At 38.7% G+C, this 26,974-nt stretch overlaps 2 long non-coding RNA genes across 2 annotated transcripts; both read left to right on the top strand.

Moving 5' to 3' along the window:
- The first annotated feature begins 1,703 nt into the window (after nucleotides 1-1,703).
- LOC137851820 (uncharacterized) lies at nucleotides 1,704-4,284 on the top strand. The gene is made up of 2 exons (XR_011093501.1): nucleotides 1,704-1,778; nucleotides 2,849-4,284. It is a non-coding gene; the product is annotated as an uncharacterized lncRNA (long non-coding RNA).
- A 13,525-nt stretch (nucleotides 4,285-17,809) lies between these two features.
- On the top strand, nucleotides 17,810-23,161 carry LOC137851819 (uncharacterized). The gene is made up of 3 exons (XR_011093500.1): nucleotides 17,810-17,897; nucleotides 19,732-19,916; nucleotides 23,024-23,161. It is a non-coding gene; the product is annotated as an uncharacterized lncRNA (long non-coding RNA).
- Nucleotides 23,162-26,974: the final 3,813 nt, after the last annotated feature.

Here is a 26,974-nt window from a genome sequence, read left to right as displayed (position 1 = left end):
AGCCCAGTCTAGAAGGAGGGTTAGCTGACGACTTTACAGCAATAGCAGATGGCAGTCTCTCTTGTTGTACTGATGATTACAGCCTTGTGTCCCTTGGGCCCCTATGGTTCTTACCCCTTTCAGTCTCTGTGTTGAGTTGGTATTTTGCATTCCTTTATTTTTTTGCATTTCCAAGACCCTTCTGTAACAATGAGAGAGGTGCCCAGCTGAAGGTGCAAGTCCTCTGAAGGAGCTGCATTGGGAATATATTGTAGTATTTGCTTTTGCTGAGCTATTCCACTTCATAGTGTTACTGTATTGGTACTGAGGATCAATAGATCTGGACTATGCAGGTCTGTATTTGTCAATTTTTCAAGTCATATTTTCAAAGATTTCTACGTGCAAGAGTAATCAAAGGGTCAACCTCATAAATAGTTGAAGACCAAAGGGAAACTATTATAGAGATTAGAAACTCCTGTGAAGTTTAACTTGCAAAGTCCAAAAAGAAGCAGTTGTCTGCCTCTCCTGGAGAGCAAGACAACATCCCTTGTCCCTTCCTCGGCTGGCAATTCAGCATTATCCAGAAGCATTACACGTTGCTTATATACATGTCAATTCCCGGGGGCCCTTAAAAAAAAGAACTTTTAACCTGCTATTGTAACCATTCTCATGGGAGGCTGCTGCCTCCCACCTTTCGCCTTGCAGGGGATGGGGCATACTTATTTGAATTCAGCATCGGCATCTTCACTGCTCTCTTTTCTCTTCGATGTCACCTACAGGGTTTGGAATCAAAACAAAAAATAAAGTAAAGCTAAATAATAATATTTTTTTTTAAATGACAAGATTTAGTGGAATAATGTATGTCTGGAGAAAAAGGACTAAGACTTTACAAATTCAATCCATTTTTGCCTTGCTAAACACGGCATTTAAAAGTGTCAAATCTCAAGAAGCAGTCAGCTCGGTTAACTACCTCCGAAGGGGCCAACAGGTCTTTCAGTGCTATTCATCACCTTAAAGACCGTGCTCTTCACACTCAAGATCATGAGTTTGGTCTATTTTACTGAAACCTGCATATAAATTAGACAGTCGTCTTCTACTTTTTTTTTTTTTTTTTCTCTCTCTCTTTTTTTTTTTCTTAAACAACTGTAGGATTGTTGCGAGCTTTCACGTCTGTTGGATAGCAATATACCTATATTATATATATATATTTTAATGTGTGTGTGTGTTTTTTCCTAGCCGGATCTTTAAAGATTTTATTACGATCAAATGCTTACTTTTCCAAAAAGAATAGCTAAGATTGGGGGAAAGTATACCTATTTTATTATTATTATTTATTTTATTTTATTTTATTTTATTTTATTTTATTTTATTTTATTTTATTTTATTTTATTTTATTATTTTATTTTATTTTATTTTATTTTATTTTATTTTATTTTATTTTATTTTATTGTCCACACAATTGCTGTTAAAATACTCAATTCGCTTAAAATTACCAAGGAAAACCTGACAAATATGGTCCTTTGTGGCTGGACATCTAGACCAGGGCAAAACATCTCTGAATCATCTTGAGGAATTCGCGACGGGACTTATATTCACGTCATTGCTAACATTTTTAATTTTTTTAATCAGTAAAATATATGTCATTTCCAATCACTGCTTTTCTCTGCCGCGCATTTGCCGCTGAACCTTCTCTGGGGAAAGGATGTTTTGTTTTTTTTTTTATGATTTAGGCACCTCGGTCTCTGGAAGCATCGTTTTGGGAGGGAGCGACACTGGTACCTCCAGGACCGCCCAGCCGGGTGAGATGTGCAATGGGAGACTCGATGGGAAAGGGTGCTAAAATCTGATTTATCCATAAACGTCCCCCAAAATACATGGAGTGGCCCGCAGGAGCGTTACTTTATCTCTGAACTACCTTCCTCCCCTCCTTCTCAGGGCTTATTGCCTGCACTAATAGGGTCTCGGGTCTTTTCCTGATAGATGCCTGAATGGTAGGCAGTAGATTTAGAGATAATAATGACAATGACTCTGATAATGGCCGGCTCCGTAGCCTAAAGCTGACGGCAGGGAGTGTGAAAGGATCCTGGCCCAGGCGGGCCCAGCACTTTCCTCCCTTCCTGCTGGGAGATTATCTCCACCCTCAGGAGTTTAACTTGCTCTGAGGGTCAGCCCTCTTTGACCCGCTCCCTTCTGACACCAGGATTGACATGTAAAGGTATTTTCGAGCATCCCTATTGATTTCACTACAATGGAGCCATTGTGGCACAATGCCCCAGCCCTGGGCTTTCTGGCCCTGGCAGCAGCTGCGTAGGGGCAGGGGATGGATGGAGCAGGATGGGGCTCTGCCGAGCCTCAGTCCTGTGAGGGCTGGCTGCCACCGTCCCCAGGGCACCTTCTCCAAGGCAGCCAAGACAAGGTGGAAGCTTGCAGGAGAGGGAAGTATTTGGATAACCTTCTGATCAACGTGTTTGTAACCAATATTTACTGTCTTCTTTGGCATTCCCCAGAACAATAAAAGTTTCCCCCTTGAACGTTTCAGTGTGCAAGGTCCTTGTCCTGCTGAATATATCTTCCTAATCCTGTTTGTTCAATTCCTTTTGACTTTCCAAGGGCAGAGTTTGCATTTACATGCCTGGTGATGTGATTGCTAGATTATTGTATATATACCTCCTTAACCAACATTAGAAACTCATGTAACACTCTACTAAGCTAACAGCTCTCCCTCTTTTGGCATATGTCAGTGCAGGGCATCTATCCTCACTTTAGCTGGGGCTCTAGTAGCTGACCAGAATATCCTAGGCAGGTCTCCCTGAGTTCCTTTTCTACCCCTTTTCTACCCCTCTGTAATGAAGATATTTATTTGTTACAGGCACTTAGGTATACGTGGAATTTCATCCTGCATTGCTGAATTTCCTTTTGTGCAGACTTTCTCCTTGGAGTTGAAGCCCTTTTGTTATTTCAAGTAGCGAACAAATCGACACAACTTTGTACCTACTTAAAACTGTCAAGATTATAATTAGCACATATATGGGAAAAGATCTAAGCCATACACGCTCTTTAGAAGAAAGACAGATGCCTGTATTGCTTGATTAAAACCTTACTGTCTGCTACACCAGTTACACTGATTAGAATTTACTCCTTCATTAACAGTGTCTTAAAAAAATAATTATATTTATGTTGAGATACTTATGGCCTGTTATACCTCTTATTTCCTCAGTAATATTTAGTAACAGTTCCGTTCATATCCTGCCCATATTCAAGGGCCTAGTGGAAAGCAGGTATAACAATTAGGTGCTGCTGCTATATGCTTATTGCTTTTTATATTTCAGATGTAAAAACATGAGAAGTAGAACATGAGTCTCTTGAGATAGGTTGAGGCCTCTTGATGAATGGTGAATTCAACAAAAGCTTTAAAACCAGCCTCCTCACTATGATATTTACTACTCAACACCCACACAAAACTGGGATCCTTCCCCCAGGTGCAGGGGCGTGAATAGAGGGGAGAGGTTCCCTTGGAATAAAAAAATCATATTAGAGGATACTGAGATTGTATCATGACAGACATGATGCAAGAAGCCAAACAGATTAAACAGAAGAACAAAACAAATAATTCTAATTCCAGTGAATCATCAGAGCTTTGGATTTGTTTTATGTAAGTGGTTGGTTTCAAATGATAACTACAGATGTGGTAATGGAAGACTAATGGAAGACTCTGGTTGGTATTCCTTTCCTTAGAACAGTGGTACAAAGATAACATCCTTTAAAAGAGGAAGTTTTTGTTATCCCATTATCTTATTTCTCAATTAAATACTTGTCACACTAGAATCCATGCTCTGACATTACTATTTCCTTCTCTTTTGTACCTGACCATTTTGATTCTTAATTCGCTTGTGTGTAAATATATGTGTATTTAGAAAGGCATGCTGATGTAAGTACAATGAAGAGAAAAAAAAAAACACATCTAAGAATGTTATATATTTTCATGCTTACAGATTACCAGGGATGCATAAAATACACGTTTTGTATTACCTGATTTAAAAGCCTAAACTTGCAATAACAAAATAACAAATCACATGCCTGAAGTCCTATCCTCTGAAGTGAAGCCTGAAGTGAAATTAATATTATGCTTTCCTCTATATTTTGCTGTACATTGGATTCACTTGGTTATACAGATGCTTTGATAGCTTTTAAGAAATATTTTGAAATATGTGCATTCACTGTACTAAAGATAATAACAACACATTAACTTTCAATAGTTGTATCTTTCAAACGAAGTAGAAAATAAAGAAAGTTTAATTAAAAAAATGTGATAATGGTGTCTTTTCACATTATTGTGACATCATTATGTAGAATTTTTAGTTACAAGACTGGAAAGGTGATGGTGTGTATGTGTATATACACAGGATTTTTATTGTTTTGGGGAAAATTCTTGTTTTACTAAACTTGGAGATCAAAATATCATCTTTTATTCAGAAGTCAAACTGCCATTCTGCCTGCTAATCCTTATCATTTATTCTGATAATTTCAGTTTATGATCTTTTGGCTAAAAGCAAGTGAAGAAAACTGTCTTCTCTGTCCTGGTCTGTTCTGGATAATGCAGGTTTCTTCTGAAGAAAAACACAGTTTTGAGGGATAAAGCCTTCAACAAGCTCTCCATGAATAGGCTTCCTGATGTTTGTCAGTCACTGGGAGTTGCTGGGGTCAGTACATAACTGACAGACCAGCTTCTCCATGTCTGAAGACTTTTGCTCTTATGAAATAGTGCTCCAGGCACAACACTTGAACTTTTGTGCTTCTTCCAGTCACGGCATGTTTTACTAAAGGAATAGGACAAATTCTTTGGGACACCAGAGGCTCAGCTGGTTTCTTACTGATACAGGGGAAAAAAAAAAAAAAAAAAAAAAGTTAGCACCAGGAGGAGCTAACTGGAGCTTTCTGTAGTCTTTATGAAATTCACTTCATGACTGAGGGTTGTTTTTTTTTTTTTTTTTTTTCTCCCTGATTGTGTCTTTCCATGAGCACAGATGTCCTTGGTTGCTCTTCACTGATAACTGACACAAAGCCCCTGCTGTACTTTGCCACAATGTCTGTAACCAAAATAATAAATAAATAAATAAATAAATTTTAAAAAGGAAGGAGGGGGTGGAGGATGACCAAAAGTGCTAGATAGAACAGATAAGACATTTGGTCTTGCTAATATGAAGGCTTCTTACTAGAAATTGATTTCTTGATTTTTTTAATGCCTTTTAACATAAATATACTTCCATTACACTTCAGGTTTCAAAAAGTAAGAACACATATGATTGACATCTATAAGTATGTCTGTGTGCAGCATATGTGCCCTTTTCACTGATCCTATTGAACGTATCTCATCCTAAGATGTGTGACCTTGAGTTGTTATTGTTTTAGTAAACTCTGCCTGGTTAGGAATCTTCCATTAATGCCCTAGAAGGAAAGCTACAGCTCTGACCCCTGGGATATCAGCAATAGAGGAATTTCACTGCCTCTGGACATTGAAATCCACTTGTTAAAATATATGCTAAGTGTGATAGATCCTAATCTGACATTTTTTCATTTGTTTGTAGGGTGATAGAATGCAATGTGGCTTTTTTTGTTGTTAGAGTGTGGTTTTGTTTTTTTTTTTAATGTCATCCTTTATTTGTGTTTTAGAATAACAATTTCACATACTTGGAAGAAATACATGGAAAATAGGAAAAGAAATCTTTTTTATATACAGCCATCTTTTTTTGTTTGTTTGTTTGATTGATTTGTTTGTTTTTTTCCAAGGCACATCTGAAGAGGAAAAAATAAAAAAAGATTTTAATACATCATGGAGCTACCATACTTGATGAGCAGGTTCACCCTGTTTAGGCTATGAATGCTTTGGCAGATAACTAACGACCTGATACAAGAATGCATAACTGAGAATGCATAATTCAACAAGAATCTTTGGTGTTAGAGGTCCTGGCAAATTTTAACTAGCCTGTTGCTGCAATCCCAAGGAAAGTGAGAAAAAAAATCAGCAGCAAATATTGAAAGAGGATGACATGGATTCAAACAGGATGTGTGCTTTGTGATAAAACCACTGAGAAAACAAATGGGATACAAAGGCAGTATAGCACTGTTAGCAACTATTTAGATCATCACAAAGTCCAGAGGTGTCTAGGGGAAGATCAGGTTTGGGAGGGTCAGGCCCCATGTTGCTATTTCTGCCCTTCTAACTCTGGCCTAGGGAGTGATGGGCTGTTCCTGAAGCCTCTTGAGCTGTTCCTTCCCCATTACACTAGATAGAAATCTTTCACATTACTCAAAATAATGACCTTTCTATGGTTGTTTGATGATGGCAAGTCTGGTTTGCATTTCAGGGAAAGGTATATTTGCTCAGATAAAACCATTCAGCAGTGTATGTCCAGACATTGATTAGGAGAGCATCACCATATAGTCCTGCAGAGCGTGGCTGCCACAAAAAGGAATATGTCCCAGTGTCAGAAAGTGGTGTCCACCATGCTTATGGCAGTATTAGGAGGAAGATAGAACTCAGAGCTGCACAGAAGAAAAGTTTAAACGACATCTTACTGAGTCAAGGGAAGGAATGGTAGTCTTCATGTGCCTGACCAAACCTTTATTGTCCTATTCCCTGGCTGTAGCCAGTTTAGGGCAGCTATACAATGCTCTGCAGCATATGTAAGACCTTGGCAGCAGGAGCTGATTGCCCTTTCTGTGGTGTCTGCCAGCTGTATTGCTGTTTGTGTCTTGTGATGGTTATCTGGCTTGCATATTTCTAAGTGGCGTGAGGGGTGTTAGGAAGGCAGAAGAAATGGCAATGGAAAAAAAAATACAGGTAGAAGTTATCAGTTACTTCATGAATATCAGTGAGAATAAGGTTGGGCTTTTTAGGCACCTTATCAGAGCATGGTAAAGGTAAAGGAAATAATAGAGGGTGAGGAGGAAACAAGACAATGTGAGGAGGAGAAGAGTGAAAGCAGAAGGAAAAGACAAATGAAAGACCGTGTCTGAGAAAACAGTAGGGAAGTGGGGTAGTGGGAAACATCAGATCAGGTGGGTTGGAGATTTGATAGGAGTTGGACCTTGGCTGCCTGAAGTTCTTCACTAAGATGAAGTACAGTAGAAAAGCAGCAAGCCAAAAGTCTCTGAAGAGCTGTTTACTGTTCTCTAAGCAGTGAGGGCCAAGCCCCCACTGCAGTTTCATTGCTTCTGGATACCCCTTGGTGACAGGGGAGAAAGGAAGCTCACTAAGCCGAAGTGTCCTGTTCAAGTACAGATGTGCTGGCTGGGCCAGGCTGGGAGCAGCCCCATCCCATGTTGGGAAGAGAAGGACTTCTCTGCTGTTCTGCTGGCCCTGGCACATCTGCCTGCATCCCAGGGCAGGGCACTTTCAGGGCACAGGAGTGCTAAGGACCCATGTTGCTTTAGGTGCACTTTCCTTTCTCCTCATGTTTGACTTTGTTTGGAAGACCAGGCAAATCTGCTTAGTGCAGTTTGATGAATGAAAGGATTATTGCAAGCTGCTTAAATGCTTATCTTAACCGGCAAAGCGTGCCTCCCCCTGCCAGTCAGAGAGCACAATGCGAACGCAGCCTGCTCCTCAGGGTGCCTGCTCCTCGGGGTGCCTGCTCCTCAGGGTGCCTGCTCCTTGGGGTGCTGCACTGCTGGGGACAGGACACAGTGGGGCTCCCCTAAGGAGCCCTGGTGTCAGTGGCAGAACTAGCTTAAAATGTTTCTGCTTAGGAACACTTTTCCTTGCATTCACACCATCCCTCTAGCCCCATCAGAGGGCCGATCCTACCTGAAGCCATGCCAGCGACTGGGCTTTGGTGGGCCCTGTGGAGAGGACATGAAGACGTGCTTTATTAGAGGTGAGGGGAGGAGGGAAGATGTGGGGAACCTCTTAAGTTGGTTCCTGCTGTAAGTTAAGTTGCTGCTTTAAATCCATTTCTCATGAATATGTGCCCTCAGGAAAACTATCCAGACTCAGGTACTTGGCTCTCCAGTCTTGTTTTGGTTGAAATCTCTGTGCACAGGCATTGTGCACAATGTTCTCTGCTCAGCAGGAGAGAGAAAATATCTACACTTTGGGCATAATTCTACCTCTGTAAAGCTGCTTCTCTAGCTATGCAAACCCACATGTTGGTGAAGCCATGTTAGATTGCTCACCTCACTCTTGGAGTTGCCAGTTACGTTATATTAGCGTGACTAAGAGTATTAGCAAATGGGCCGTTGCATATGTCACATAGCCATTAGTGTCCCCAACTACAGCTCGATTTCTCCTAACATCCTAAGAAAGGTTAGGAACTGAGGATTTGTGGGATGGCATTGGATTGTGTTAATGTAAGAAAAAAGTACATACTGTTTCTTCAGTGCAGATCACCATCTGTAAAAATTAAATCTTCCTGATTTATTTCACACCTCCAGTGTGATGTTGGACTCCATACTCCCAACTGTGTATACACAAGGATTTTACACAGGTATGATAGGAGTTGTTCAAAACCAGGTCTGCTTTGAAACGTAGGCATGTTTTTCATGGGGCAGAAGCGTAATCTGTAACATCTGCAGTTTTGTTTCAAGGAAACCCTTACAAAAGTACTGCTCTGGCCTAACTCTGCCTACTGTACAAATGTCAACATAGAGAGCTAAAAATATGGACACATGAAAAACATGAGATTTCATAACTTCTGGAAATTTCAGGAGGTAACTTGAAATCATGAATATCAAAGTATTATTTTTAATATAAATCTTCAAGAAAACGTAGTCATCCCTCCATTGTAGGAATTTTGGATGTTTTCTTAGGTTTTGTATTAGGAAATTTACCCTAACAGTGAGATGATAGGGATTTATATACAGAACTTCAGAGAAACAGGTCAGAATAGCTTTGATAGTAATACATCAGGAATTAAAACACTTCCCTAAAGTTTCCCATTGAGTACTGGAAGAAGTGGCCGATTCCTTATCAATCACATGATCAATCGTGATAAAAGCCCACTTTGCCCACTCTTTGTTTTCTAAATGCTCCACCACCGGATTTGTCTACAAGTAGCCTCTCTAATGGAAGGTTCCCTAAGAAAGAAATGTCATTCACCATCTTTGAGACCGTACACAAAGACAGAAGGCTCAGGAGACACTCCTGCACTATAGAGATGAACAATTGATCCTTGCCACGGTACTATTAAGAGTCCTTGATACCCGCAACCTCCAAGACAATGTATTGCATAGAGAATTGTGGTTTGTTGTCAGTAGCCTCCGGAAAGCATAATGGAGGTACTTGGTACTATAGATTGTTTAGAAAGGCAGACATTGATGAGGAAAAAAAAAAAACTGCTCATGTGATCTGAAAATTAAAACCCAGTGAAAATAAGAATAACAATAGCATTTAATTATAAACCCTTATACTTGCATTCTCCCACTGGCTACTCTACCTGTGCTGCTCCTCGTTTGCAGACATTCTCAGCACAATACGGTGCTCATGAGCTCTGTTATTCAGATGGCTTTGGTCTGGAAGTTGTTTGTTTCTATTTGTAGAATAAATGGTGGATAGTTAACAGCAAACATCAGCCTTACTTACCGACCCTTATCCTAAATTCCAAAGATGCAGACCAGAAGTGGTCTCCATTAGTAAGGAGTGTGCTGTAAGCTGTACCTTTTACTGTCTTTGCTGTTGCCAGGAGGTCTACTTATTATAGGTGGGGGAAATGGAAAAGAGGCGTTTTTCTTGTTTGGGTGGTTTTTTGTTTGTTAGTTTGCCCTCTTTGTAGTTGAAAGTTAGAGAATCTCAAACTGATCGAAAACAACATTTTTTATAACAAGTACAGCTATCTAATGTGCAATCTCTGCTGAATCAGACTTTTGGAGAACTTCGAATATAATTTTCACTATCAGTACTAATATGAAAAACAAAAACAACTGATGATTGTGAAAGTTAGGCAGTTGGGTCTAGCACCCATTAGTAACTAAAATAGTGCTGGTAGTAGTCAAACACTGAGTAGGAAAGTGGGAGCCTGAGAATCAAGAGTTGCAAAACAGGAGTTGCCTGGTATTTTGTGCAGCTGTTATGGATATGCTTGAATTCTCTGCTGGCACATGCAGATAACGCCAGGGAAAGAAATTACTGATTTTCTTCTGTCAAGACTTGTGTAGCGTTTAGGCCTTCAGAACCAGTGCGGTGACAGAGTTAGGGCAGAGGAGTCAAGGGGGAAGGGAAGGCCACCCTCTCCCAGCTACCCTTGAGCCACCCATAGTTAAACCTACATTGACACTGCTGGGGGCTGTGTGGACTCAAATATTCCTTCAGCCAGGACATAAATGCAGACATTATAAAAATAAAGTAAGAAACGTGGTCTCCCTGCCCTCACACAGACATATGGAGGGGACGGTCAGGCAGGGCAGCTGCCAGAGGTGAAGGAAACTGCAGCCACTACATACCCAGTACCATTCTTCAGCAGCAACATCTAAATATTCAGAAAACTTAATTTCAGCACAGAGATGCCAGCAATATGTCTATGTCAGTGTGAGTATTATTGCAAATGTGGTTAAGGTGGGAAAGGTGTTGTGCCAAAATACATCACTATATGATTATATTAATGACCTGTAGCTTTAATTTTGCAACTGTGAAGAAGTATAGTTAAAAGAACAAATGGTCTGTGGCTCTGTGTCTTCAGATAAAATTGCTATCCTTAGTTTGCCCTTGCACGGTTCAGCATCAGTGCATTATTGATTAGAATTAGGAAGTTAATAAGGTTTGGGCTAATTAATCAGATGGGTAGGGACTGGAACTGCACTGCAAGGCTTAATCAAGTCATCAAAGCTCTCAAACCATGAAGAAGGTAATTAAAGGAAAAGGATGCCTGTTATATAGTAACAAGAATCTAGGAGAGGACAAGAACAAGATAGAGAACCTCCATTTTCTTTTGTGTGTTTTTCTGGTATAAATCAGACCAAATGACCCAAGTACACTGCTCAGCTTCCTATCAGCAAATTAAGTTGGATGAACTTATAAATCACATCAGAGAGGAATTTAGTCCAGCTAGTCTAATTGCCAAGAAATCTATGTTTGCTCGTACTGGCCTTTTATTTGCAATATTGAGGCTGGAAACACAATTTCTTACTGCTTGAGCTGGTTGCTCCAAGGTGGCTGGATGTGGAATGAGGCAAGATGGCTTACAAAACTAATAACAAAAACATTTTTGTTAAGGCAAAACCAACTAATGTGAACCATTATTTTGTGGCTTATTAAGTGTTTATTATAGAATGTTGAATCTTAAACTTTCTTTACACAATTGCTTTGTTGCAAGTAATCAGGGTACCACAAAAACCTTAGTGGTTTCATTAAGAAGCAAATTTATAGCCTCTCTGATTGTGTTTTGGAGCTCATTGCTCTCACATTAACAGTAATGTGGGTGAGGTTTGGTTGTTGTTACTGATGGATTTTTGTTTTGTTTTGTTTTTAATCAAAAGGTACACAAGAAATAAACACTAATGTCCTAAAAATAGCATTTAATGTGTCTTCCGTATGTACAGTCATGGACAGATATAATATAATAATGTAAGCTATCCATAGCAGCTTTTCTTCTGAAGTAGCAGCTTTTCTTGCATCCAGTGTTGATTTATGTGTTATTTTATTGGAAATTTCAGAAAAATATTTTATTTCAATAACTTATACTTGTTTTCATTTTATTTTCAAAAGTAAACTTTTCATATTTGAATCTTTTTATTACAAAAAAGAAAGAAAGTAACCCTTTGGAGGAAAATTCAGAAAAGCAATTAAAGAAATTGGCACTGAAGAAATTATTACAGTGGTAGGTAGGTGAAGCATTTGAGTTTTCATGAGCTGGCATTCTCATCTTTTGTCCTTACCAGAGGGGACTAATAAATTTTTATATAATATATATATAAAAAATTAAAACAAAATCAAAAACCGGTGTAGTAAAACATCGATAATGAAGAAAAATGAAGAAAAAAAAATGAAGAAAAAAAATGAAGAAAAAAGGAAGATTAGTTAGCTTGAAAGCAATTACAGATGAAGTGTGCTTCAGTAATGCAATAGTGATATTTTGATACACCTTGATACGCTATTTTAGATACATTTTGGAACAGTACAATTTGTGAAATGAAATTCTGTCTGTGCATACAAATTATAATTCTACCTAGGGCATGAGACATGGAATTCAGATGGCAATTTTTGTTGTTGGTGGTGGTCTATTTCAGCTTTTGGGAGATAAAAAGAGACTCTACCTAGTTCTCTAATGGGGGATTAAATCCATATATGTGAATGATATGGATTTACAAAATTAGCCTGCAGTCAGTATTCTGGAAAAGTGTGCAGGTAATCTTGCTTATGTTATCAGATGGAACTGAAAGGGTGAAATTCTAGAGCTGTGGTGCATGCATCAAATTAGTTTTTAGATTAAGTTTTGTGTCTTGATGAGCAGTTGACAGCCATGAACATGGGACTGTTCATTCATTAGAGAGAAAGCATTTCCATCCTCCCAAAAATTGTCCTGTTTTCCCTACCCAAGTTCAATTTTACCCTTTTACTACTTCACTTGTGAGCTATGACTACAGAACACCAGCAAAAATCCTGGCAAACAGTACACAGTGGACTTGCACTCTAGGCTGAATGGTATTTCTGTTGGAGGTGTTTTTTTTTTGTTTGTTTGTTTTGTTTTGTTTTGTTTTGTTTTGTTTTTTCCCCAGATGATACTGAAACATGCCTTTCTAATACTTGTTACTTGTAGGATGTAAATGAGTCTGTTAACACAGAATCACTGAAATCAAGGTTAAAATATTACTGAAATTGGAAAGGAAAATCCAATGATCTTTACTGTTTATCTGCAAAGATACTTTTTTAATGACTCCCTTTCTGTCCTGCACAAGTGCACTCATATATAATTGCCCAGGAAAACTTTAGTATTAACCAGCGGGCAATAACAGTGGCTTCAATGTTGGAAGTGGGGGGGGGAAGAGAAAGAGAAAGAGAGAAATTAAAATGAAGACATCTACAAATATATTTGCTTATGTTTTTTAACTCTACATACCTCAGCTGGTTAACACTTCAGAGAAAGTCCATAGAAAATATATCTGCGCTACTGGTTAGTATTTTGAAAAAAGTCCATCATAAATACAACAAGCCTACTGGTTAACATTTGGAGAACATTTGCTGCTTTTTAAACCTTGTGCCTAACATTTTAATTTTAGAAACAAACAGGGAAAATTGTTTCAGGACACTCCTGCTACAGAAGGGTTTATGAGACTTGGCTTTACCATGCTTCATATCAGGATGGACCCACATGCCTGTAGCTACGTCTCCTGCTTACCTCCTGCTTTCCTCCCTCTCCTTCCCCCTTCTCCTCCCTTTTGTCAGTTATAAATGAGAAATTAATTAGCAGGACAGGTTTCCAGTGGCACTGGAAAGTTAAAGGTTTTAACTGCAAGTAGGGTAATGTCTTTGCTGTGTGCAAGGCCTGGCCTCATGAAGGAGTCTGGGACACTTTGGGAGTTCATGCTTAGCATCCACTCAGCTGGACTCTGATGTCTTTTTTGACCATCAACACTCACCCTTCCCACCTGGACATCTAGTCCCCAAGGACTTGACTTCTACTATCAGCTCATTTTTTATGGGTCACTGAACAGCTACCACCCAGGGCCACCGTGGGCCATATTTTAGTTGCTGGTAATCCCAACATGAAAAATCCCCTAAACTATCTAGCTATTTCATCCACTGGTAAGTAATCCTAATATACAGGCTTTTAGTCTAAAGGACCTCTCAAGTGGGACCAAATCATCCTTGCAGAGAAAATCAAAACAGAATGAGGAAATATTAAGATTTGTGACCATAAGCAATATTTTCATTCGTCAGGTTTATTATAAAGATGACCAATAGGTGTATGTCTTTTGGATTGATCTAAGAGAATAAAAAGCAAATGTATCAATCTTGAAATATAATCACCATTGTTTGAAGTATGCACTGTCTGTAGGTAGGTGATACATGAACATAAGACACCGTACATCATTAATGAGTTTAACATGGTAATCAGCAATAATCAGCAATAATTACTGCAGTCTTTTCTCTCCGGCAGGCTGGGCACAGTGTTGTGAGCTAGGAAAATAGGAAACTTAAGAGATAACACAAATGAGAAGCAGAGCTCTTTGACATCAGGCAGGATTTTAAGAGACCACGTCAATTGTTTGTTGCCAAAGTAATTTGAGAGTTAAGCTTTCAAAATTATATCCAGCTACTACTGTCTTGGTTTGCTGTTGCTTTAGAAATATCCAGTGCACATAGCACAGGGTTCTTGTTTCTGGCCTGTTCTTGCTTAGCCTAGTGATGATATCTGCTTGTTTATCGCAGTTTTCTACACAGAGAGGGAGATCATCTAAATGACATCTGAAATATCATGCCTACCTTTAAACAGCAGTTGCAAATGCTGTAATTATTTATTGCCCTGGAATATTTTTACATTTAAGTACTTAAGAAAATATATCTCATATCTCCAGTATTAGTTTGTATTTTAGATCCACTGGGCTTCTAACAGAGTGAAAATTTAATTCTTTCAGTTGTTCATGTTGGGTAAAAGCTCCTCTTGTGAGGATGTTTGTGAGATGAGGCCATAATCCATTTAATCACGCAGCTAATGTTGGTTACCTGAGCTGATACCACCTGGAACTTCTCTGGAGGTGCCAGGAGGATAACAGCCTTGTGCCAGGTCTTTGGCAAGACTGTTTTCACTCAGAGAGGTGTATTAGCTCCTCCACTATCTCCTTCATTGTTTCTGCAACTGAAACAATGAGTGTCACAACAGTGATTGCTTGAGCAACTTTCAGGAAAATTATTATTATTATAGTACTTTTGGGCTGATGTGGTGCCTGATGTTTCTTTGAAGTTATATTTTTTGTTTTTGTTTTGAGGGGATCGGGTTAGTTAGAGAAATGATAATTTCTTAAATTCTTGATAGCTGGAGGATGTCCTTCTGTTAAAGCACCTGGTCATCATGTGTATGTTACTCCTACTTCTACTTTTGCTTATATATCCTTATGGCTAAACATCGGCTCTCTGGCTGGCTATATGTTAGATTTTAAAAAAAAAAAAAAAAGTAGGTTATTTTAGCAAAGCTAGTTTCTATCAGTAAAAGAGGATATCTGTGCTCCTATATTCCTGTGTAAATGAGATCACATTGTACTTTAGGAACCATTCCTCTCAACATCAGTGATGCGTACCAAAAATTTGTCTTGATAGAAAGACCCAGAAAGCAAATTTGGAGGATAACTCTTATTGACTTATGATAAACTAGGGTTTGACCATGGAATTGGCTCTTTTTATTTACTTATTTATTGGAGTTAGTGTAATGAAAACCTGCACTTGTGGCTGAAGTACATGTATTCTAATGCATGACAAGTGGCACTTCCACTGCTGCAGGCTCAAAGAGGTAAAGTCAGTCTTGACTAATAATGTGATTTACATCACTTCTGAAAGCTTTCTCCCTTTCCTGAGATGGTGTCCTAATTTTATGATCTCTTATTTAAGTCCTGTTTCTTACCAGTTATATTTTTTTCCTATCGTACGTTGATCTCATGTATCAAACCTGTACATTGTCAGTATCTTTTTTATAGTATTTGTGCCCTTTGTTATCTTGATCTCATGTAACAAATTTATACCTAGTCAGTATCTTGTTTCTACGATGTGCGCCCTTTCACAAAAGTAAAATAATATAAAGACATTTAGAGTTGAAGAACTTAAAAAAGGATGAAATGCTGTGGTTTGTCACAGGAATTGATTATGTAAAAGATGGGATTAAGAGACAGATAAGTTAATATGCTCAGCAGGAGCCAGACATATCATAGGGAGGTTTGCCATTTACTATGGTGTGATCAAATAAACAGTGAGAAGACAGTCAGGGGAAAAAAAAAAAAAAAAAAAAGCACTAATTTAATTCAACATTTTTCTTTGGTAAATGTTATTTTCTCCAGGTTGCCCCAGTTTCCTTGAGAAGACCTACCAGTCTAGAAGGTAAATGGAAAATAGATAGCACACAGATGAGCAGAATTTAGTATAGTTCCTGTCAGTTATCAAATTTCAAGTCCCTATAGAAAGGGATTTCCCTTTCAGTTGTGCCAGTAGCAGACAGAGAAAAGCTAGTTATGCCTGGAAAACCCCTTCTTGAATATTAGGATTGTGTGACAAGAGGACAGACAAATGCACTGATGTTTTTTTCTCCAGGAACATCAGCATGAGGTTGTTGCTGAGGCAGTATAAGGGGAGAAAAGAGAGAAAAATATTTGCAGGTGTGTCTTGTAAGTGCTTGTAGCATTCACTAGAGCACTGGAAGAGCACACAGAAGTAAACAAAACTTACTGCCTGATTTCATGTAAGGTTAAGCTAGTCATCTGACTTTTACCTACGCTCTTCCTATGTATAACCTCTTTCCTATTTTGTAATCATTTGTAATGCCAGGTGGCTTTATCTATTAAGTTTACAGCAAGGCATTTACTACATGGATGTTACCTCTAAAGAGAAATCCCTTATCCTTTGGAATTACTCCTTATTAACCTTGGCCTAATTGTGGTCTTGAGCTGTCACTCATTTATTATTTATCTTCATACCCTTTAACCTGCTTCCCTATCCATTTTAACAAAACAAGGCCACCCTGGAGGCTTTGCCTTGTCTAAAATACATGCAGCTTTCCCAGCTGCAGATGGCTTTCAATATTAATATCCAGCAACATCACCGATTTTAAGGAGAGCTTGGCTTGCTGCATTAAGTGGAAGCTTTGCTGAGCTCCTCAAGAATAAGCAAGCTCAAAGTTTGTTACAGACTACATTAAACCCCATTATCTCCTCTACTGTTTTACTGAGACTGATATAAGTGATGGTGCTGGCTTATGAGTGCTTTTTGATCTATTTTTCTAAACTTTTTTTTTTTTTTTTCATTTAAAATTTCTTTGTAGTCATGTCCGTTTTCCAGTCTTCTTCAGAAGATGTGCCCATGACCAGTTGCATTAGATAAAATAAGAGAGCAGCATCTCATTGTATCTACATCTCATTGTAAGTACATGTTATGTACTTTCCAGTAATGTGGAGTTGTCAATGCTTGTGCCAACCACTGCTGGGTCACCCAACTCACTGTTACTACAGAGAATTTACTTTATCAGCTGTATGAAACCAGTGAGGTGATTTTTGAAACTGGCATGGAATATGTTCTATTCACATTGTCAAGATTAACTGCTGTTGTTAAAGGAAAAAAGGAAAATAATCTATGGAAATGTGCTTCAGGAAGGTTTGAATTTAAGATATTTCTAGAGTCTTATTAGCATGCTGTTCAGCTCTTAGTAGCATGGTAAAATGTACAAGTAACAGATGTATTTCTTGAAAACCTGTGTTTAGTTCTGTCACTGGAGTTTTTCTGGAGTTGAGAATTTACAATTTTTTGGAACACATTGCGAAGCACTACAATTTGCAGTGACCCAAATTCATCTTGTATCTTCTTCAGAAGGCTTTTGTGCATTTTTAAAAATATATATTTTAAATTCCTACATTTCATTACTTTGTTTTTAATATCTTGATGCATTTTGGGAACAGAGCACATCAGTTTTTGATATATCTTGTGTTGAACTGCTTCGATGTTACTTTTACCAGTATTCTGTAAAAGAGCTAGGAAATGCTGACTGGTATGTGGGTTTGCAATTGAAAAATACCATCTAAACATCTTTTTTTTTTTCTGTCAACCAGTTCTGCTTCTCAAACTTACCCTGAACATGAGCTAAATCCAAAATGAAATCCACTTAAAGACAATTTAAGGGGCAAGAAATTATGGCATTTCTGTTTAATTTCAGAAGGACAGGACGGTCCCCCTAAGGACCTGCATAGCCCTACTACAGAACTGGCTGGCACAGCACAGAGCAAGTCCCAGGGTGAGTCAACATGTGAACAATAGAGATGGCTGAGCCTGATGTGAGCAATGAGGCAAATTCCTGAAAATTCACCCCCAGCTGACAAGAATGCACCATGGAAGCAATTGTTTTTAACTGCTTCCTCAAAATCTGTGGAGTTTTCAGAGTTTGCAGGATTCTCTGCTCTTTACAGGTTAGAAAATATCACCGAGATCAAACCATGGGGGTTGTCATGGGTATTTGCCAACGCTTTCCAGCTAAAGGCTGCTTGTAATAAAGGCTGGATTAAAAAAAGAAAAAAGAAAAATAAAACTGGGGGGGGAGAGGGGAGGGGGGGAAGGACAATGAGCAAGGTAGGAAGAGAAATGTATAGAGGTGACTTGATCATATCACGAACATGAACTAAAGGCTACTTGTTACCCAACAAGGCAAAACAGGTTTTGTTCCTTCATTCCTAGATATGCACCTTTTCCTTTTTGCTGCTACTGATGTTTCTTGGATCCTCAACAACGAGTTAACTTAGAGAGCAGATTTCTTTTTATTTTTTCCCCTTTTTATCTATTTATCTGTCCTACCCTCAGACATGGATCTAGACAGATCTCACTGATGGTGTAGTCAAGAGGGAATTTGAGGGAAAAGTCTACTTAGGAGATACAGGGATAACATCTAGATATTTGGTATTTTTTTCTATGTTATGAAAGAACACAGTTTTTGTCTACTAACCTTCAGAGGTGCCTGTGAAAAATTCTTTCTTCAATAGCCCAAGGCTCATTGTTGAGCCAAGTGCAAAACCATCAGAGGAATAAGAGGTCTTCCCCATCCCAGGCAAGTGTCCTAATCACTGATCTATTCCTTAGTCTAGGGTGGAGATGTCTCTCCAAATTCCTGTGATGGAGATTCCTTTCCTGGTGAGAATTTCCTGTAAGGCCATGTAGTCTCAGGTTACATCTCCATCTCCACAAATTAGAAGTGGGTTTAAAAACAAACAAACACCCTTTTGTTGGAGAACTCCTCCATAGGTTCCACTTGAGACCAGTGTTGTATTTGGCAGCTGCTGCAAGGCTGTAGTAATGTCACTGCCTATCTGAGAACCCAGGCAAAAGGAAGGTGGTACTGTGATTGGTGCAGTGTAGAAATAGCCCTGTCTCAAAGTCTGCCTCTCCTATCCTGCATGTGTGAATGCCACAATAGCAAAACCGTGTCTGGAAGGAGAGAACTTTGCTCTGATCAATTAATCCTTGACCCGTTTGCTTCTGTAGGTGGTTCTTTGGGGACTGACAAATAATGGATCCAATATTTGGATGCAATCAACACTGACATTATGAGAGTTAATAAAACTCATTATCCTCTGGCTGTGTGCTCCCCATGGCAAGGGAAAGGATGTTAATTTAATGTTTTTGTTTTGTTTTGTTTTGTTTTTGTGTGTGTGTGTGTTTGCTTTTTTTTTTTTTTTTTAATTAACTAACACTCTAAGTAGCCACAAGCATCTAGCTAATGTTTTAAAAATAAAAACAGATCTTAGAGCAAAGCCATTTGTGTGGCAAAAAGCCTCAAAATTGTGTTCCTAGCCAAACAGCCATGAAGTTCCTTAAGTTTTGAGAGTCTGCCTTTGAAAGTTTAAGATTATTTTAATTTCACTTTTCCTGGTTTTCTAAGGTAGTGAAACATAGAAACTACATGTATATGGAATATCATTTACTTGCGTTGGTTTTGGTGAGATGTGAGCATAAACAGATTTGAAACTTGTAGTTTATGACCAGTAAGGAACAAAGTGGAGCAAGCAAACAGCTCAGCAGTTGCCAATTTGTACAAGACCATTTGTGTAAAACGGCAAAAGAAATCTCTGGTCCTACAGGATTTGAAAGCAGATGAAAGATTTCATCATCTGCTGCTGAAGTGGAAGCATGAGGGATCTGCCTGGCTCAGATCTCCCCTGATCATTTTGCTGAAGATGGTCACAATTCTGATGATGTCTGGACTGTGCTAGCCACCTCTTGCAAGCATTTATCTAAACTTCCATCACTGAAAGCTAAGCTAAAGGTAAGCTCCCAGCTTGAGTTGATTGTGTAAGTGCTTCCTGTAGATAGTCACTGTAGATACTTCCCTGTCCTACCTGAATTATATACCTGTCTGGGAGTGGGAGGAATATCACTATGAAAGTGCTTATTCTGGCTCTACTGACCATGGAGGGAGCCTGAGTGAGTTGGTCAGACCAGCAGCTTATCTGCTGGATGCTGAATGGGTGAGGTGATTCCCACCCTTGTGTAGACGGGATCATTATGACTACTGATAAAACCTAAAGCTTTGATTAGGAAAGTTAAAACAGCAGCTTTCTTTGCTGTCATAAAGCAAAATCGGCTGGTGAAGCTTCATGCAAATGAAGGCTCCTAGAAGATTTTCTCCAGAAGATTTTCTCCAAAAGATTTTATCCTTTTTGCACTTACTAACTGCACCATACATTCAAACTGTCAGAGTATTATTCTCTTTGGTCATTATTTTGAACTTGTGACATGAGTTTGACTGCATAAAATCTGCTTCCAGAGCAGTGTATTCAGCTGTGGATTTCAGCTTTGTCTCCTACCTCCAAAGTCCAAAAAGCACTGGCTGGAGTGACAGCCATAGCAGCCTGCTTGTGTCTGTGTTCCTTCTCTGCATCTCTTTGCAACACCTGTAGTAGCAGATACACTATCACAATGTATCACAGTGTAATGATATACTAATGTATATCATTATCGAGAAGCAAATGTCAGATCAACACAAGATGTCTTGATATCAACATATAAGTAATGTATAAAAATAAATACATAAAATACAAAATATTGGAAAGAATAGACATTCAAAAATGTCTGGGACAGTACTGTTTAAAAAGTTATTGCCTCCTAAATTGAGGTGCTTTAAACTACTTAAGTTCTGCACTATGGCAATTTAGGAGCATGCAAATAGTCTAGCCCTGCATTTCAGCTGAGGGTATGGTAATTTTGACTTGGATTGCCATCGTTTAACCTGCTCCAGGTAGATGGTTTGTATTTCTGACCAAACCCTGTCTGTACCCTAAGGACTAGATAAGTACGACATTGTCATTTCAGATAACTCATCTGTCAAGGACAGACTACTACTGAAAATTTGGTGACATCAATGGGCGCCTTAACAAATTTGGGCCCAAAGATATTATCATACTATCGCAGAAACATGTCTTGTCAAAGGTCCAAAGCACTCTGTTACTGACCTTGCAACTCTTTGCATTCCCTAGTTCCACTTAGAGCTATGTGGTGCATCCTTGGGAAAGGAAAAGTCAGCCTTATTTTGGTGACTTCAGTTTGTCTGCATGGATTTAAATCAGAGTATTGTATCCATTGTAGTTTAAGTATCTCATGTTATTTATAGGCACAAAACCAGAGTTGTTTAAAAATGAGCCTTCACAAACTTTGTATTTGTAGTCTGTTCTGCTATCGGATCATCTGTCACTGTCTTTCTGCCTTTCCCCTCGGTATTCCTGATCCATTCATTGATAAATACCTCATGGGCATCTCAGAACAGAGATCTATCCCTTGGCAAGTACAAACGCTTTATTTACAGTGTCTACTGATACACCTGCGTACCACATGAAGTGTTTAATATTTCTGTGATAGAAGTCTTAGTAAGAATACTTTACAGCCACAGGCCTAATAAAACTACTTTAACTCTTAAGTGCATTAAACCAGTTGATATAATGCATTAGACTGAAACTGGCAATGAAGCTGAAATCCAATTGAGGTCAGTTCTTTTTATATGTTGTTTCTGTTTAAGGGCTTTAAGACACTGCCAATCAACTCTAATTGCTCTAAACAGTCTGCATTAAGTGTGATTACCCCGTTGAATTCCCACTGTTGTTAGGGTCTTTATTTTAGCAAAAAGTCTAAGCACTTATCAGATCTTCCTAACAAAACACTTTAGCCGCAGCCCAATACCTTAACCCTGCTGTGCTATTGTCTACTTTCAACTACATCCTGCGTCTAACTATGCCATCTTTGATGGATCTATGTAAATATGGACTGAAAAGCCCTAGCGAAACCTTTTGTTAAGTAAATATGGAAATCTAAATAAGGACACAACACAAATGATTTCATCATAAAGCTTGTGTATAGTCTGACTTTACACAACAGAATTATTTGCATGACTTAAAAAAAATCTTCGTTATCAAAGTTATATAAATATCAGTGAGACAAATTTTTGGTTGTAGAGGTTTATGCAAACCTAACTTCCAGGTGTCAGAAGTGATGGTCAAACAGTTATATAGAAGGAGAGATTATAAATAACAAGAATGTATTTTAAATATGTCTGCGTTTGTGAAATAAATAACGTTTATTTCACATTTTTCTGATGAACCAGAACATGCAAAATCATGGTATGGAATTTTGCATGCATGGGTACTAATATATTTCATAAGGTCTAATTGATTTCTCCTAATACATTGTTCTCTAGTAAATGTTATCATTGCTGTTCACAGATCAGGGAAAATAAGATAGGCAAGCCTGAGCTTGTTAGCTTGGTTAAGATAAGCACAAGCAAGAATATAGAAGATAAGCTCATCTACAACAGTGGTCTAACTTGGGGATCAAGATTTCTGCACTGTCTCCCACAATTATGTAAAAGCTGATCTATTTTAAATCCGTTACTATGAATGCAAATATCCTGATAGGAAAAATTAGAAGTATGGTATAGGTACTTGTCTTTCTCTGTGGGCAGAACCAGTTTGGGAAGTTCCCTGCTTGTGTTGCCACTGGAATTCCTACTCTCATGATGATTTTTTTTGCAGCATTGCTCAGAGTGTTTAATGTGCACAGCTTTGTGGGCTGTCATCTGCAGTATATGAAGTGAAATGTGTGAGGACAAGAGAGGTGAAAAAAAAGAGAATCAGGAAATTCTCAAGCACTTTTGCTACCAGAGAAAATGGTGGTATAACTATATTCATGGTTTTGTATAAATTGTGCAACTGCTCTTCATGTCTATTCCTTCTTTCCTGTCATCTTCTGCCTTTGGGGCCAATGGAGGAACCTAAAAAGCCTCTAGTATGTCATCACAGTATATCAGACCTCTTAGATATAGATAACTGTGTTATCTTGAACCACTGCTGTAACAAATGAATGGTCTACTCAATGTTGTGTTAGCTTAGACCATTGGTGTAATGAATGAATGGTCAACTCGGTGTTATCCTGGGTATTTGGTGGCTCCTACTGGATTCCATGGATATCAGCATCTGAACTGGATATTCGCCTGGAAGCAACAAGTTCCCTCCAAGTTCGCAGTAAGTTGATTCAAACTTTTTTCACAACTTTCATTCCACCAAAGCCTTTAATGTTCAGTTACAATCCTTCATTTCACTATCTATAAGCCATCTATCCATTTTATTTTTGAGAAAATGGATATGGACACATTCCTAATATGTTTGAGGAAAAGCAGAGAGAATTTCATGGTGGAAATAATATCCCCCTGCAGTCCTTCTTTATGCCTATTGCAAGAATTTTTGGATTCAGTAGAGAAGCATGTACAAGAAATCACGAGATAGAACTTTTTTTTTTTTTAGTATTTAGAAGGTACCCTGTTAGTATTCTTATGAATGTCGAAGTAGTAGACATATAGTGTTATCTTGGTCTTGGACTCAGCAGTGAGAGAGCATAATCTATTGTAAAGTGCTATCTGTTAAGACACTCTGTGCCTTCTTACAGTGAGTAGATTAGCACTGTATGATAAATCAGTTCAGGAACCAGAGTTGGCCTAAAGGCACTGTGAAAACACAATATTTGAGAGTCTCTTGTCCCAGGGACCTTTCAATGCAAATGCATGAGATAAGTGCAGAAGGAGGAAAAGGAAGTACAGCGAACAGTGGGATGTCAGCAGCCATTGTTAGTTACAGTGGCTTGAGGTGGACAAAGCAGCGGGACAAAATGGAGAGAGAGAGGGTTATAACAGACAGTCAGACAGCAGAAAGAAGTGAAAATATGCACACGGATGTAAAGATGTCTCTGGATGTTCAGTGACTCCTGCTTTAGCTGCTTTTGCAATTCCTTGTACTGCCTGAATCCTAGTTTTACCCCATATCAAATAATACAAGTAAGGGGCATCACATTTTCTAGTACTTGTACAATAGGTGTAAGAGTCCATAGATCACAGAATCACAGAGTCATCTAGGTTGGAAGAGACCTCCAAGATCACCTAGTCCAACCTCTGACCTAACACTAACCAGTCCTCCACTAAACCATACCACTAAGCTCTACATCTAAACTTCTTTTAAAGACCTCCAGGGATGGTGACTCCACCACTTCCCTGGGCAGCCCATTCCAATGCCTAACAATCCTTTCGGTAAAGAAGTTCTTCCTAATATCCAACCTAAACCTCCCCTAGTGCAACTTTAGCCCATTCCCCCTCGTCCTGTCACCAGGCACGTGGGAGAATAGACCAACCCCCACCTTGCTACAGCTTTCTTTAAGGTAACTATAGAGAGCAATAAGGTTGCCCCTGAGCCTCCTCTTCTCCAGACTGAACAAACCCAGCTCCCTCAGCTGCTCTTCATAAGACTTGTTCTCCAGACCCCTCACCAGCTTTGTTGCCCTTCTCCGGACTCTCTCGAGCACCTCCATGTCATTCTTGTAGCGAGGGGCCCAAAACTGAACGCAGTACTCGAGGTGCGGCCTCACCAGAGCCGAGTACAGGGGGACAATCACTTCCCTAGTCCTGCTGGCCACACTGCTTCTTATGCAAGCCAGGATGCCGTTGGCCTTCTTGGCCACCTGAGCACAATGCTGGGTGATATTCAGCCGACTATCTGCCAATATTCCCAGGTCCTTCTCTGCCAGGCAGCTTTCCAACCACTCCTCTCCCAGCCTGTAGCTCTGCTTGGGGTTATTGCGCCCCAGGTGCAGGACCCGGCACTTGTCCTTTTTATGCTCCTTCTTTCTTTCTTAACTGTCACCCTTCACTCCCCCTGTAATAGTCTATACTTTTACTTTTTTATATTTCCCCCCTAGGAAATATCTATCTCCTTGGAATTTGGCCATAGCCTGCATTCAGAAAGTTTTGCCTTCTTATGCAGCTGGCACTTCATACTGTGACACCTTCATTACTTATATATGTGAAGTGTTTGCTATGTACTGCCAAGTGGATGTTTAGATGTTCAGAGAATCCTTAGAATGAAAACTCTGTCATGTGATAGATTAAAAAAAGCCAAATTTCTCATAAGAATGAGTAATATGTGAGTAAAAGATTATGATCTCTTCTTGTGAATTGAAACAATAACATCTAATTCTTATAAATTAAATATAGTTACTTGCTATTCAAGAAGACAACATTGTCTTTTAAAGAACATCTCAAAGATTTCACTACTTTAAATTATACGATAGACTATAACTTGCCATACTCTTTGGCAGGCCTTGAATGTTGAATGAAAGTTGAATGAAAGTTGAATGAGGAAGTTTTAAAGTACCTGTTAACTCTCAGTTACAGATACTTATGTATGAATGATCAACTCCTTTCCTCACTTTCCAGTGTAGCCTCATTAAAAATATCCTCCACACAAATAACTACTGAAAAATTAAGAAGTTAAAGACCCACAGCAAATGACACTAACTCAAGTGCAGAGGATGCCCACAGAAGTAATACTGTGGAATGTAAATAGTCTCATTAACTTTAGAAAGGCTGTTTATTAGCTAAAGGTCTAATGCTAGTCCTGCAGTCTACCCTTCTTTTTGAACTCCTATGCCTATTTTTTCCTGTTGTTTTCCAAAAAGCCAAGAAATCTTATAGACTCCAAAGGCAAAAAAACATTTAATCAAATGTGGATTTTATCCATCCATAGCTGTCTGAAAAGGGTGTGTGCAGCTCAGCACATTTCCAAGATCTTAAAGGATGGAGCATCAGTTTGCAAGGGCAGAAGAACACCACGGAGTGTGCATGTTCCCTTTTCCCTGGCACATGGTACAACTTGGCCAAGTAGTCTCAACATAGATTAGATTGAATTGTTTGAATACCATCCAGTACTTAGAATACCACCAATAATTATGAGAAGCGTGGCTTTTTCTGTTTGACTTGTTATGACCCTACGTAACACAAGGCTATAAGGCTGTTTGTACAACCTCACTGCTAATGGCAGTGGTTCCCTGAGCAGGTCTTTCATCTGAATCAGTAACAAAGTTCTTTAGCAGGGATTAAACTGGTTTACAAAACCAATTTTGAGTTAATATGTATAATACTTAAATGGATTTTATTTAAAAACACATATTTTCATACCTCACACATGAAAACTTTCTCCAAGTTTAATGGGAAGTAGTGGGTAGGCCCTTGTTGGTTTTTATTCAGTTTAATTAAAAACAGTAGTTCTTTCCTCCCTTGCCTTTCTATGATTCTCAACATGGCATTAGAGGCAATGACATTTTAAACAAACAAACAAAACAAAACAACAACAACAAAAAACTATTTTATTTCTTAAATTTAATCTCAAAACTTACAGTTATTAAGAACAATGAATACCAAGCTCACTTTTTGGTTGTTAAAGCTCAGTAAAAATAAATAAATAAATAGAATCAGCCTTCTGGCTGAAAATACATGAATGTTCATGTTGTAGTCATGCTGAAAATGCTAAATGACCCTTCAGTCTTTGCTGCGAAACACTATCTATTCAATTAATGGGCCATAAAATGATTTAGATAAAAGACAAGCCTGAAATGTCTGTAGAAATCCAGGAGAGGAAAGCTAATACCACCTAATTTCTCAAACTTCGAGGATATAAAAGGTTTAGGAAATGTAAAACATCACTTGCACAGGATTCTGCATAACACTTTAGGAAACCAGAAACTACAAACTGAAAGGGAAGGAGAAGTACAATATCCTATATGCGGTAAAATACATTAATGCATGAACGCGTGCGCTGTCATTTTCCAGCAGCACTACATTTAATACACTTTTCAGCTAGGATGACTGAAGAACAAAAAGGTCAAGTGATCTGACCGCAAATGTTGGTCAATGGCTTTGTGCGATTAGAATTAGCACTTTTCTGTCTCCCACAAACCACTACACCAGGATCTCCCATAAAAACACCTTTTTTTTCAATCTGTGAAATGACTTAT

This window comes from Anas acuta, chromosome 2, assembly GCF_963932015.1.
Source record: "Anas acuta chromosome 2, bAnaAcu1.1, whole genome shotgun sequence".
In the NCBI taxonomy this organism is placed as follows: Eukaryota; Metazoa; Chordata; class Aves; order Anseriformes; family Anatidae; genus Anas; species Anas acuta.
Note: the sequence above shows the minus strand (reverse complement) of the source record. Positions and strands in the feature narration are given on the sequence as shown.